Below are 12,002 nucleotides of genomic sequence, written 5' to 3'. Positions count from 1 at the left end.
GGTCCATCCATGTGGTTTTTCAGAACACACACATTACCAATTTCTAACCATAGAATTCAAATGATAAACGTAAAAATGGGTAACAAATATATGGGCCAATTGGGGACTGTTTAAAATAGCAAATTAGGGCATATGAAGCAATGAATTTATTAATGTAACATTCAGGACAAGACAAAAGTAGAGGGATGACAAGCAGATCAGTGGTTGCTGAAGTGGGGGGCAGGTGAATTTAAAGGAGTACAAGGGAATTTGGGGCTGATGCAACTGTTCTCTATCTAGATCGTGGTGATGGTTCACTGTTCGTGTGGGTCAAATTTGCACAAAAGGGGAATTTTATGGTATGCAAAATATGTTTCAGTTTTTCCCCAAAAAGAGAAAACATAAGTGAATGCTATAGGGCTTCACAAAATACCAACTTTTTTAAAAACAAAGTTTAAATACAAAACTTCTAATGAAATTGAAACTAGGAAAATCTTTATGGAAATGAGAGACTCAAGTTCCCCATTAAACGATGTTGTTTGCTCAATTTCTCAGATACAGAAGCTAACATAAAATAATCAAGATTTCAGATGCCTGTAATGTGATCCCAATTGTTTAAAGGAAGCCCCCTCCCCACCCACACACACAGTCACAGAGAGAGGGAGGAAATGATAAAAGATAAATGCTGTATATCACAAAGTGTTGCTGGTAGATTCCAGACAATGAGAAATTTTTATATTAACAAGTTTTATTTTAAAATCAGAATACTTTCTATTCATTAAGGTGGAAGGCCATATCCACAACATAATTACTAGCATTGCCAAGGTTAGGTTTATGGGTCTGCTGTCTTGACCTTCTAACCACCTTCTTTAAAAACGCAACTCTCAACACAAAGTGCATTAATTCTCATATTAAAAACAATACAACCACAAAGCAATTCTATGCATTCATTATGTATGAACAGTATTTAATATTAATAAAATTGTCTTTAAATGTGCTTGATTTTGTTGATTGAAGGAGAAATTGCTGGCAGGGAGGTGGTGGGTGGGAATGGAAATATGTGCTAAACCTTCTGGTACCATTCTTGAGGAAGACAAGTAGGTGGCCAGATGTACCACTTTTTCTTGTGATTTAATTTTGTGCTATTCTAGTGATGACCACACTCAGAAAGTTGCATCCCCGCTGGCATCGTGAACGTGAAAGCAGAGATCCATTACCACTCACAGAAAAGGGCCATGCAGTACCTGCCACAGAAATGAGAAGAAAGGACTTTGGTTCTTAGTACGCAATGATACGTGGCTTGCTGTCACAAAGCTCAATATTAAAAATACCTAGTGCATAAATTCATATTCACAGTGTTATTCAGAAGAGCTCCACAAGACACGCCATACAATAATACCAAATCCACCATAAAGAAGTTATGAAAAGTAGTTGCAATGTGTCTTACTTTGGCAGTTTTTCAAACCTCTGTATCTCTGAGGCTTTAGACTTTTTATTTAAAATACCTGGAGAGCCTGTTCTGTAGTACATTATCCTTGAAGCGGGTGTCACTGAGGCACTGGGGCATGGATTAAACTGGAAGCACATGAATGAGGAGTATGACTAGTATACTGCGTATTTAAGAGATACTGTCAATGGAATAAAGCATTGTCAAAGGATAATGGTTTCCAGCTGCCACATAAATGTCAAAGCAAAGCCAAAGCATTTATTTTCAAAGCAAAAGGCAGGAAAGTAATGTGATCCCCAGTTTGCACATAATAAGACTGTAAATCAGGGCTTCCGATGGCATCAAGCAATGATTCTACACTAGGATGTGCAAACTGGATTAGATTCCAGGCCAGCTATCAGAGTTGGCAAAAGTGAGTAGCTCTTTTCCAAGATGGCTGCCACTAGAATGTCACTGATGCCTAAAAAAGGAAAAGACTGTGTTTGAAATTCACAATCTCACTCCACTACCATGGATGGAAGGGAAGCAGGTTTACTTGCTCACTTCTCTTCTGGAACCAAAATACAGAGAATTTCTCTATCCGAGGGAAGCGTGGGGACAGAGAGTGGGGAGTTATTGAAAATAAGAAAATGGGAGACGGTTCCCAATTCTTCTTGGCCCACTGTTTAGAGAATGGAGAACTAATGCTCTCCAAGAAAACCGTATCTTCTCTTATGTGCGTAATTCTTGCAGGGCAGATTCCTAGTGAGAGGTCACAGCTATTCTATCTCAGCTTCCTCTGGGGAAAAGCTAAACCTCATTTCCTTCTATGAATTGTGCCCAAAGATTGGTTGATAGATTTCACAAATACTTACCAAGCATCTGCTATTTGCCAGGCACTATAGTAGGCACTCCAGTCTAGTTAGGAGGCTGTTGCAGGAATCCAGGGAGAAGAGGTCCTGGTGGCAATGATGGAGAGCAGGGGACTGATTTAGGATGCATTAACAAGGCGGGTTTGATAAGACTTGGTAATAGGTTAAATGTAGAGGAATAAGAGGAAAGAGAGAGGAGATCCCTAGTTTAAGCTGACCATGATTCGTTCAAATTTCCTGTAGAATACTGAAATGGAGATACCAGTAGCCAGTTAGTATACCTGGATCTAGAATTCAGAAAAAGATTTGTACTGGAGATCCTGACACAGAAACCACGACTAAAGCTAGGAAGGGAAGAGATTTCTTGGGGAGAAGAGGTTAGGGAAGGAGCACCACTCTTCAAGCCCTGGAAGAGGAAGGGACAGGCACAGTGGAGGCTAAGGAAGCATTCTCAACTTGTCTAATCATTGTGCACCAGGTTATGTGGGGCTCCTGTAGATATCTCTGTGTTTGAACTCTTTTTCATGGACCTAATCTCCACATTAATGTGGGTGTTTTTGATTGTTGCTTACCCCTTATTTAGCCGGAATGCAACAAGAAGGAGCCCAAAAAAAGTATGTCAGTTTGCTTTTTAATCTTCTAAGGATTTGTCAGGTTTCCATGTATAAAGAAGCTATTTTAAGAGCGTCTACATGAAAGTTTCAACAGTGTTTGCTCTTTTGCTGAAAAGTAACTCAATTGATTTAAATCTATTATTTAAAAAACGTAGTTGTAGCCTTAAAATCTCAAAATGAAAATGTTTGAGTCCTTTTTTCCCTTCCTTTCTTCTTTTTAAAGAACCTTTGGGTCATGCCTGCTATCCTCATGTAGGGCAGTGGAAACGGCACCATTATGTTTAGATCTGGTGCTATAGGGAAGGATATTTGTGCTTGTAAAAACTGTGGTTTAAATAATACAGTTTTAATTTTCTGGAACAATTTACCTTGAAAATTCTATTTTATTAATATTGTAAGTAAACGTAATCTCTGAAAAATACTTGGCTCCACGTTCGCCTTTTACTTCAGTTTAGTGTTATCTCCTCCCAACTGTGCTTACCAAGTTTATAGCCAAAACTAAAAAAATAAAAAAGAACATAGTATGTTTGTCATTTGTCACTGGATTAGGATTAGCACAAATATACAGGTCCATTAACACATTTTTATGCATCTCAGTTCACTTGTGTGGCATTATTTTAGAAATTCTTAGAATATATATATATATATATATTTTCAACATTTGACATAAGATAATTTGAGTTTGCTGTGTTTGGAAAATAACTCACATGGGAGAAAGTTGCATTAAATAAATAATAGAGATAAAATTTATACTTCCATATATTTCAAAGTTAATGCTGCTAACTTGCAATAGAATGGTAACATGAAGACATAGTGCTATAATTTGATTGATTTGTTTTGACAGCAGCCAAATAATTGAGAGTGAAAGGTGTCAGCACAGATGAAATATTGTATAAGCCACATTCAGAAGGCAACCCCAGCAGCAGCCGCTACTGGAGTTTTATTTCCTTTGATTTGGTTCTGTTACTCACTTCCAGTTTATTATGAAACCATGAAAGGTGTGCCACTTCCCCAACTAGGGAGACTTTTATGGAGAGAATAGAAATAGGAGTTTGTCAAATAGCTGAACAATGGATATAGACAAAAGAATCTAAGGTGGCAGTAGCATACCAAGCTAAATTACATCAGTCTCTCCCTTTCTTTTGCAACTTGATGCCCTAGTACATTTTCTCTCATTGTGAAGTGATTCTTAGTCAAAGCATTTTCCAGCCCCTTGACAAGAGATGGGGGAGAAAAGAGGGGTGTACTTGGCACCATCTCTGGGACCAGATAAGCATTTACGCAACTGAAAACCCGAGCCCCTGGTAAGAATAAGATCTGAGATGTTTAGTTAATACAGAAGCTACATGGTCAGGAGAGGATTAATTAGGACAAGGACTCTGCACTCAGGCAAACATGGATTATGGTAATTAATAGAGTGGCCTGTGAATCACACTGACCAGATTTACTTCCAGCCCTTCTGCTTGCTGGCTATGTAGCCTAGACGGCACTCTGATTTCTGAGATTTGCTTTGCTTGTCTATTTTTAGGGTTGTTTTAAAAGTTAAATGTGATACTGTATGGAACATACCTAGCGTGGTGCCTGACACTTAGTAAGTGCACAATGAATGATGGCTACTTTCATTATTTAGAGCTGCAAAATCCAATATGGTAGCCATGAGCCACACATGGCTATCGGGCATTTAAAATGTGGATAGTTGAAACTGAGATATGCCGTAAGTGTAAAATTCACACAAATGCAAAGTATCTCATGCATATTTATATTAATAATGTGTTGAAATTATATTTTGGATATATTAATTTAAATACAATATCTTATTAAAATTAATTTCAGCTTTTAAAAATTTTTTAAAATATGGACACCAGAAAATTTTAAATTACATGGGTGGCTCACATTTGCAGCTTACATTATGTTTCTCTTGGGCAACACAGGCCTGGAGGATCTGCCTATACATATGGCACTGGTTAAAAGCTATGTTCATTAAAAGTAAAAATAACAGTGTACATGTAAATTGTGGACCTTCAGGCAGGAAATCACAAAGAATCCACTTTGGTAACACAAATTAGAGAGAACACATTTTCTAGGTTCTCTGCTATAGTGTAGGAACTACTTGGGATTTTTATCTATACAGAGAGAAAAAGGATGCAGTTTTATGAGCAATTTCCATTCATCAGAATCTAAAATTATCTCTTTTTTTTTTTTTTTTCAAGACAGTGTCTTGCTCTGTCATTCAGACTGGAGTGCAGTAACACGATCTCAGCTCACTGCAACCTGAACTTCACAGGTTCAAGCGATCTCCTGCCTCAGCCTTCCCGGTAGTTAGGATTACAGGTGTGTGCCACCACACCTGACTAATTTTTGTATTTTTAGTAGAGACTGGGGTTTCACCATGTTGGCCAGGCTGGACTGGAACTCCTGACCTCAAGTGATCCCACTCACCTCGGCCTGCCAAAGTGCTGGGATTACAAGTGTGAGCCACCACAGCTAGCCCAAAAATTATATTTTCTTTTTAAAAATTAGTACACTGTTTACTATGAAATATAGAGAAATTATGTGCTTTAACTATATTTGTAATATTTTTTAAAAACACAATATGAAGCAAGAAGGATAAAATGTTAGAATTTGTGAGAACAGTGTGATGAGTACACAGCCCCTCTGTATGTTATTCACTGTAGTTATCTTTATGGTTTAAATATTTCAAAATAAAAGACATTAAAATGTTTTAAAATGCTCCTTAGGAATTATACTTCCATATCCTTAATAAATTAACAAATAAGCTCTCTTTTTTTTCTGGGATTAAAAAAATATCTTAACTCATTTGCAGTCTCTGTTAGTTACTCGTTTTCACCACCAAAAGTTAGCTGAATAAAAGCTTAGGCATCCACACAGAATTTGGTTTGTTTAAAAAAAACCATAGGCAATACTGTCTATCACTAAAGAATGTTTCAGAGAGAATGCTAGACCACAACATCAGACGTATTAGCAAGGGGCCTGTTGCTTTCTTGCTAAAAGCTTCCAATAATTCCAGAAAGGGTATTTGCAAATTTCTGAAAGTTCCAGGAAAAAAAAATGAACTGCCAAATTCAATTGAATGCTTGAAAATTTTAGGAGTTATCTATCTGCTAAGGATCCGTTATTCAGTCTGGCCTAGTTAGAGAAGTCGACAAAAGGAAGAGAAGAGACTTTCCATGGCAAAATTGGAGTAAAATATACCTAACATAAAATTTATCGTCTTAACCATTTTTAAGTGTACAGTTCTGTAGCACCAAGTACATTCACATTTCTGTGCAATTATCACCACCATCCATCTCTCTAGAACTTTTGCATCCTCTCCAGCTGAAACTCTGTACCCATTAAAACACAACTCCCCATCCCCCTCCCCCAGTCCCTGACAACCACCATCCTACTTTCTGTCTCTAGTAATTTGACCACTCTGGGTACTTCATAGAAGTGGAATCATACAGTATTCGTCCTGTTGTAACTGGCTTGTTTCGCTTAGCATAATGTTTTCAAGGTTCATTCATGTTGTAGCCTATGTCAGATGTGTGTTCTTTTTAAAGACTAAATAGTATTCCATTGTATGTATAGCTGCTCATCTGTGGATGGACACTTGGGTTGTTTCCAGTATTTGACTATTGTGGACGATGCTGCTACAAACATGGGTGGACAAATATCTGTTTGTTTCAGCTTTCAATTGTTTGAGGAATGCTAGATCATACGGTAATTCTACATCTAATCATTTGACGAGTTGCCATACTGTTTTCCATAGCAGCTGTGCCATTTTACATTCCCACCAACAGTGCACAAAGGTGCCAGTTTCTCCACATCCTTAACAAAATTTACAATTTTCTGAGATTTGTTTGTTTGTTTGTTTTGGAGGCTTCTTGTTTTGTTTTGTTTTATAGTAGCTATCCTGTTGGATGTGAAGTGATATCTCATTATGGTTGAAGGAGCATTTTTGAGAGAACAATTACTTACTGACTTCTCCTAATATGGCTTAATCACATTCAAGTATAATATCAAATATTAAAATAACCTAAGGAGAATGCACGCTTCAGAAGTTGCATTATTTCTGCTTTGTGCCCTTCAAATTGTAAATATCGTCATTATGGTATTTATATAATTGCAGTTGGATTTACACTTTAGGTATATACAACTGTGTTATATATGCAGGTGGAGACTCACGTGAAGGAACATTTCTTTTTACCATGAAATTCTTGCAACACAAATCCTCTTTTTCTGTTGAACTGCAATACAATTAAAGGCTACACTGGACAAAAAATAAAATACCTAGAGATTGGAGAAAAATTTTCCTTAAAGATTTTCAAGTTGTGACTTGCTCAGCAAAATCCTGACTATTGGAATTCAACAGAGGACCTAAACAATCATCCTGTTTTTCTTTGTAGCATTTTTCCCCAACCTTGAAATCTTCCTTACCTTTGAGAGCTATCTAAATCCCTTCCTGAATCACAAGAATTTCTTCCATGCCAGAGTATTGCCTTATTTTCTGCTTTGAATGTCAAGAATGTCTCTGCCATATTCATGCTTTAGCCTAGTGGGAGCTACTGTCTCCTCAGTTTGAAGTATAATACTTACTTTCCTAGTAAATTCTCTATTCTAGCTCTTGTTTTACTCTAGCCTAAATTTTTTTAATTAAAGCCTTCAAGTTATAGTAACAAAATTAAGGTGGTTCTCTACTTGAGCACTTCTGTCCAATCCTATATATTTATTAGACATTTTTGGTGTATTTTGTGTTTAGATTTTTCACATGCAATAGATGATTTTGTTTAAGTCAAGTGTGATATGCAGTTAGTAGAGCTACACTTCACCAGCAAGTTTTTGACATTTATGTCATCTGTACAGTGTGTCTCATACTCTAGCCACAAATAGAATGCAGGATAAAGTAGCCAGGTCACCTCGAAATAAAAGAATCAGTGTACAAAAGCCCCTCAAAATCATAAAATCATTGGTGCTCATAAAATGATACTGCACACTTTTTCAGGAGATTAATGAGTGGGTCATAAAATAGCATTAATTTTTTGGCCAACTTCCAGCCAGAAAGTTGTGTGTTTCCTAGGTAGTACTTTTCCAACTGCAAAAGCCTGGCTCTGAGAATATTTGCACTTCACATCATTAATGCTGTTGCGTTTCTTCACTTAAAACAAAAAAAAAAAGAGGAAATATAGCTATTGAAACCCCAAACTGCTCCAGCATTTCTGCCCAGGTTATGTCTTGGGCAGTTATGTCTTTTTAGCTAAATTCTCCAAGTCTTTGGAAATGAGGATGAGGCAGTTGGAGTAGAATGCTACTGAAAGTTCAGTGGGTCCACGTAGACTGCCCCAACACACATCTTAGAACCATCAATGGCTGCTTTACCTTATGCCAATTAGCAAACTTGAAAATTTATTTATTGGTCACAAGGGTGATAATATTATGAAATACAGACCAAAAAAAAAAAAGAAAAAGCAAAAATAATCACTGCTACTAGAAGAAAAAAAGATACCCCACAGTAGTTGATCAGCCTCGTGAATGTCTGTAATGACTGACAGCACATTCATTCACACAATGGGCACAGAAAAAGGGAATCCCTATTTCCCAGCACAGCTTTTCCAAAATTCTGGAGCGGAGTGGGGGGAGCTGAGCAGACGTGACTGAGTCTGTAAGTGAAATTTTCTCTGTGAAACCTGGGACAGTATTCCATGTCAGTGCTTGCCTCCTGAATGTTCCAGAATATCATATGACCATGTGATTTACTGATTTGCAGTCAGCTGCCAGCTGTATTTTAAGAAGGAGAACTCCAACCACTTCTCACCTGAAATATTTCAATATTGTGTTCACATAGAAATATCATTTATGAATGAATTAAAAAACAAAAACCTCAAACCTCTTTGAACTTCATAGACTCTTGGGAGAAATCAGGAATGTTATCAAACATAAACATCTTTTCGGCCGGGCGCGGTGGCTCAAGCCTGTAATCCCAGCACTTTGGGAGGCCGAGACGGGCGGATCACGAGGTCGGGAGATCGAGACCATCCTGGCTAACACGGTGAAACCCCGTCTCTACTAAAAAAATACAAAAAACTAGCCGGGCGAGGTGGCGGGCGCCTGTAGTCCCAGCTACTCGGGAGGCTGAGGCAGGAGAATGGCGGGAACCCGGGAGGCGGAGCTTGCAGTGAGCTGAGATCCGGCCACTGCACTCCAGCCTGGGAGACAGAGCGAGACTCCGTCTCAAAAAAAAAAACAAAAAACAAAACAAAACAAAAAAAAGCAAAACAAAAAAAACATAAACATCTTTTCAATTCAAAATATCATTAAAATAATAAACTTTCTTCTTTTTGAGACAGGGTCTCACTCTGTCACCCAGGCTGGAGTGCAGTGGTGCCATCTTGGCTCGCTGCAACCTCTGCCTCCTGGGTTCGAGTGTAAAATAATAAACGTTTAATTAAGGAGCTAAAACTCGAAAAGAGGGATGTTTTATAATTTTTTTTTTTTTGGTTCATAACTGCCCAACTTTCCCTTAACTTAAAGTTGTTTTAATCGGTCTATGTTGAATTCTCATAACAAAAGCACAAGATTACCTTTTCTGTCTGAATATTTCTGAAAAATTCTCAATGTACTGGGATTGAATTTCTTCATCCCCTACCAAAGGGAAACCTGGATTTGAAAGCATGTTCCCATAAGGGAAAAATTCCACATCCACGACATTCATAGAATTATCAGGTATAAAAGAGACTTTATCTAAAATTTGATCTATAATTTTCTCTTAAAAACTGGATGATATAGCCACATGTTGTGTATATAATAGATGTATGTGAATGTGTGTGTATTCTTCAGCAACAGTGTTGCACTTTATGCAGGTATAAAATGTTGCCATATTCGTTAATTTTGTCATAACAAATGTTTGATCACATGTGATTTCATACCATAAAAACACATCTGCATTTTAGGGGGAAAACAGAATGCTTCAGGTCTCATGCCAGGTTTTAATGTAGACTTAATTCCTTTTTAAAAAAAGGGTTTAAAAAAAAAACATTTTTCTAATGTACATTAAGGATGTTGGAGAGTTCACTGAAGCATATGCTCTGAGCTTTCAGGAGCAATCTGTAGTCAGGCATTTTAAATGAAAATTGATTTGTGATTTACATGGTCAGTGGAAAGAAAATTAACTTATGGAAGGTTGTAATGAAATATTAGACAAGTAAAAAAGTAGATGGTGATCTAGTGGAACTAAAAGTCCCATCTGGAAGAATTCTGTGACATTTTTACATTTATCTGTGTTCTGCATGAGTTGTAATGTTAGTGGTAATTTTATGGGACTGAACTGAAATGAAAAGGGTGTTATCACAGATTGCCTACAATATAGGATTGTGTTCAGTGGAGAGGCCTGTATCCTTTTCTCCATTTTCCTATAATATGACTCATTGCACTTTTTTCAGCTACTGTTGTTGAATGCATTCAGCCTTTTACTTGAGGTTATTAAAGAAGAACATCAAATGCTCACAAATACAATCTAACCGCACATTTAAAAGGAACACGGAGGCCTCTCCTTAGTTCTGCATTGTTTAGGTAATGTCTAAGAAAGACCCTTTAAAATGTACGTGAAAGAAGCAAGTGCATTGAATGTAAAGCTTTCACTTTAAACCATTTTTTGTTTGTTTTTTTCAAAAGTATGATTCACCAAAAACCTAGAACATGTTAGCAGGATGGCAAATTTATATCTTCCTAAAAGTGGGTCATTCAGAAGTTGCCCATTTTTCTCCCTTTTTATTCCAATTTTGTCAAAGCACTCATAATTGTTTCTGTGGTCAGAGAAGAGTGTTCTAGGTAGGAAAGGTCAAGACTCTTCCTTTTCTGTTTGATGAAAAATAAATCTCTATCATACTTCAACAGTAATGAGTTGATGTAAATTTTGAACGGGGGAATGAGTTGCGGGCTTAATTTCACGTGCTGTTCTTCCCTTTACATTGACTATTTTTGACAGAAGGTCATGACTTTTTGAAGTATATCGTTTCTAAATTATTGTGCCTTAAATATTTGGTAAAATTTAAATAGTTTGACCCAGTACTAAAGCATAAGCTGTGAAATTATTTGCCTTCAAATTTCAAAATCCATTTTCTGTCTCTTTTCTTTTCCCTGCTTTCATCTCTTCCTCCATGAACCACAGCTGAACATAAGTAGAACTTCTAAAAATTCTAAATATTAAGGTCTTTGGCTGAATTGGTACTTGTACTATATTTAAATAAATCCACTAAATGTGAGAAATCTTACTTTTAGGATCGATCGTTTGGAATGTCCTCTTTTATTTCCTTTTTTTTTTTCCATCGAGTTGTGTTCATTTGTGAAATCTTCTCATCTATTTTTCTCACTATTTTCTCTAATAAGAAAAGTGCTAGTCATTTCAATAAGTTAAAATTGTATCATGTTGATTTCAACCAGAGTGGTAGCTTTCTAGCTCTGTGACTACAGAGGTGCTTCTCAGGTGGGGCAGCCCGTGTAGTATCACCTGGGCTTTGTAAAAAATAGCAATTCCTAGCCCACTTCATAGAGTTCTGATGTAATGAGTCTAGGGTACCTCATGACATTGGTACCTTTAAAAAACTCCCTGGTTGAGTGTCCTGTGCAGCCAGGGTTGAGACTACAGCTCTGTAAGAGGAGGTGGTAGGGAAACCCTTTGTGAAGTTGCTCTATTTTAGGTGAGGAAGGGAAGGAAAGAGGATGGGGTTGGTGGGCCTGGATTCATCCCTGCCTTCCCAGAAGACACAATTCTACTCATCCTCTGTGCAGTTTTTGCATTCTAGGAATAATTGTTTGACTCACAATATCTGGATTTGTGTCTTTGACCTAAATACCCATACACAAATAGGTTATAGGAGAATTCTGCCTTATTTATTTAATTGCATTTTCAAATCACAGGCTCAAATATATACTTTCATTCCATTGTCTTTATGTAGGTTTGATGACTTAAATTGAGATTTCTGTCCCAATTTAATATAAAATATTTTAAAACTTTTTCTTGAGAACTGGCTAGAAGTGTCTGTTTTTGTAGCAGAGGATGGCCTATTGCCTCCATCCTTTTGGCCTGGTTTTTTGTTGTTTTGTTGAAGTAGAAAG

At 37.1% G+C, this 12,002-nt stretch overlaps 1 protein-coding gene across 10 annotated transcripts in view; it reads left to right on the top strand.

Moving 5' to 3' along the window:
- Positions 1–12,002, top strand: part of POU6F2 (POU class 6 homeobox 2) — a 496,562-nt gene that overhangs the window by 234,063 nt on the left and 250,497 nt on the right. The window lies entirely within an intron of this gene.

Source organism: Macaca fascicularis, chromosome 3 (assembly GCF_037993035.2).
Source record: "Macaca fascicularis isolate 582-1 chromosome 3, T2T-MFA8v1.1".
NCBI lineage: Eukaryota > Metazoa > Chordata > Mammalia > Primates > Cercopithecidae > Macaca > Macaca fascicularis.
This window is presented reverse-complemented; position numbering and strand designations above follow the sequence as displayed.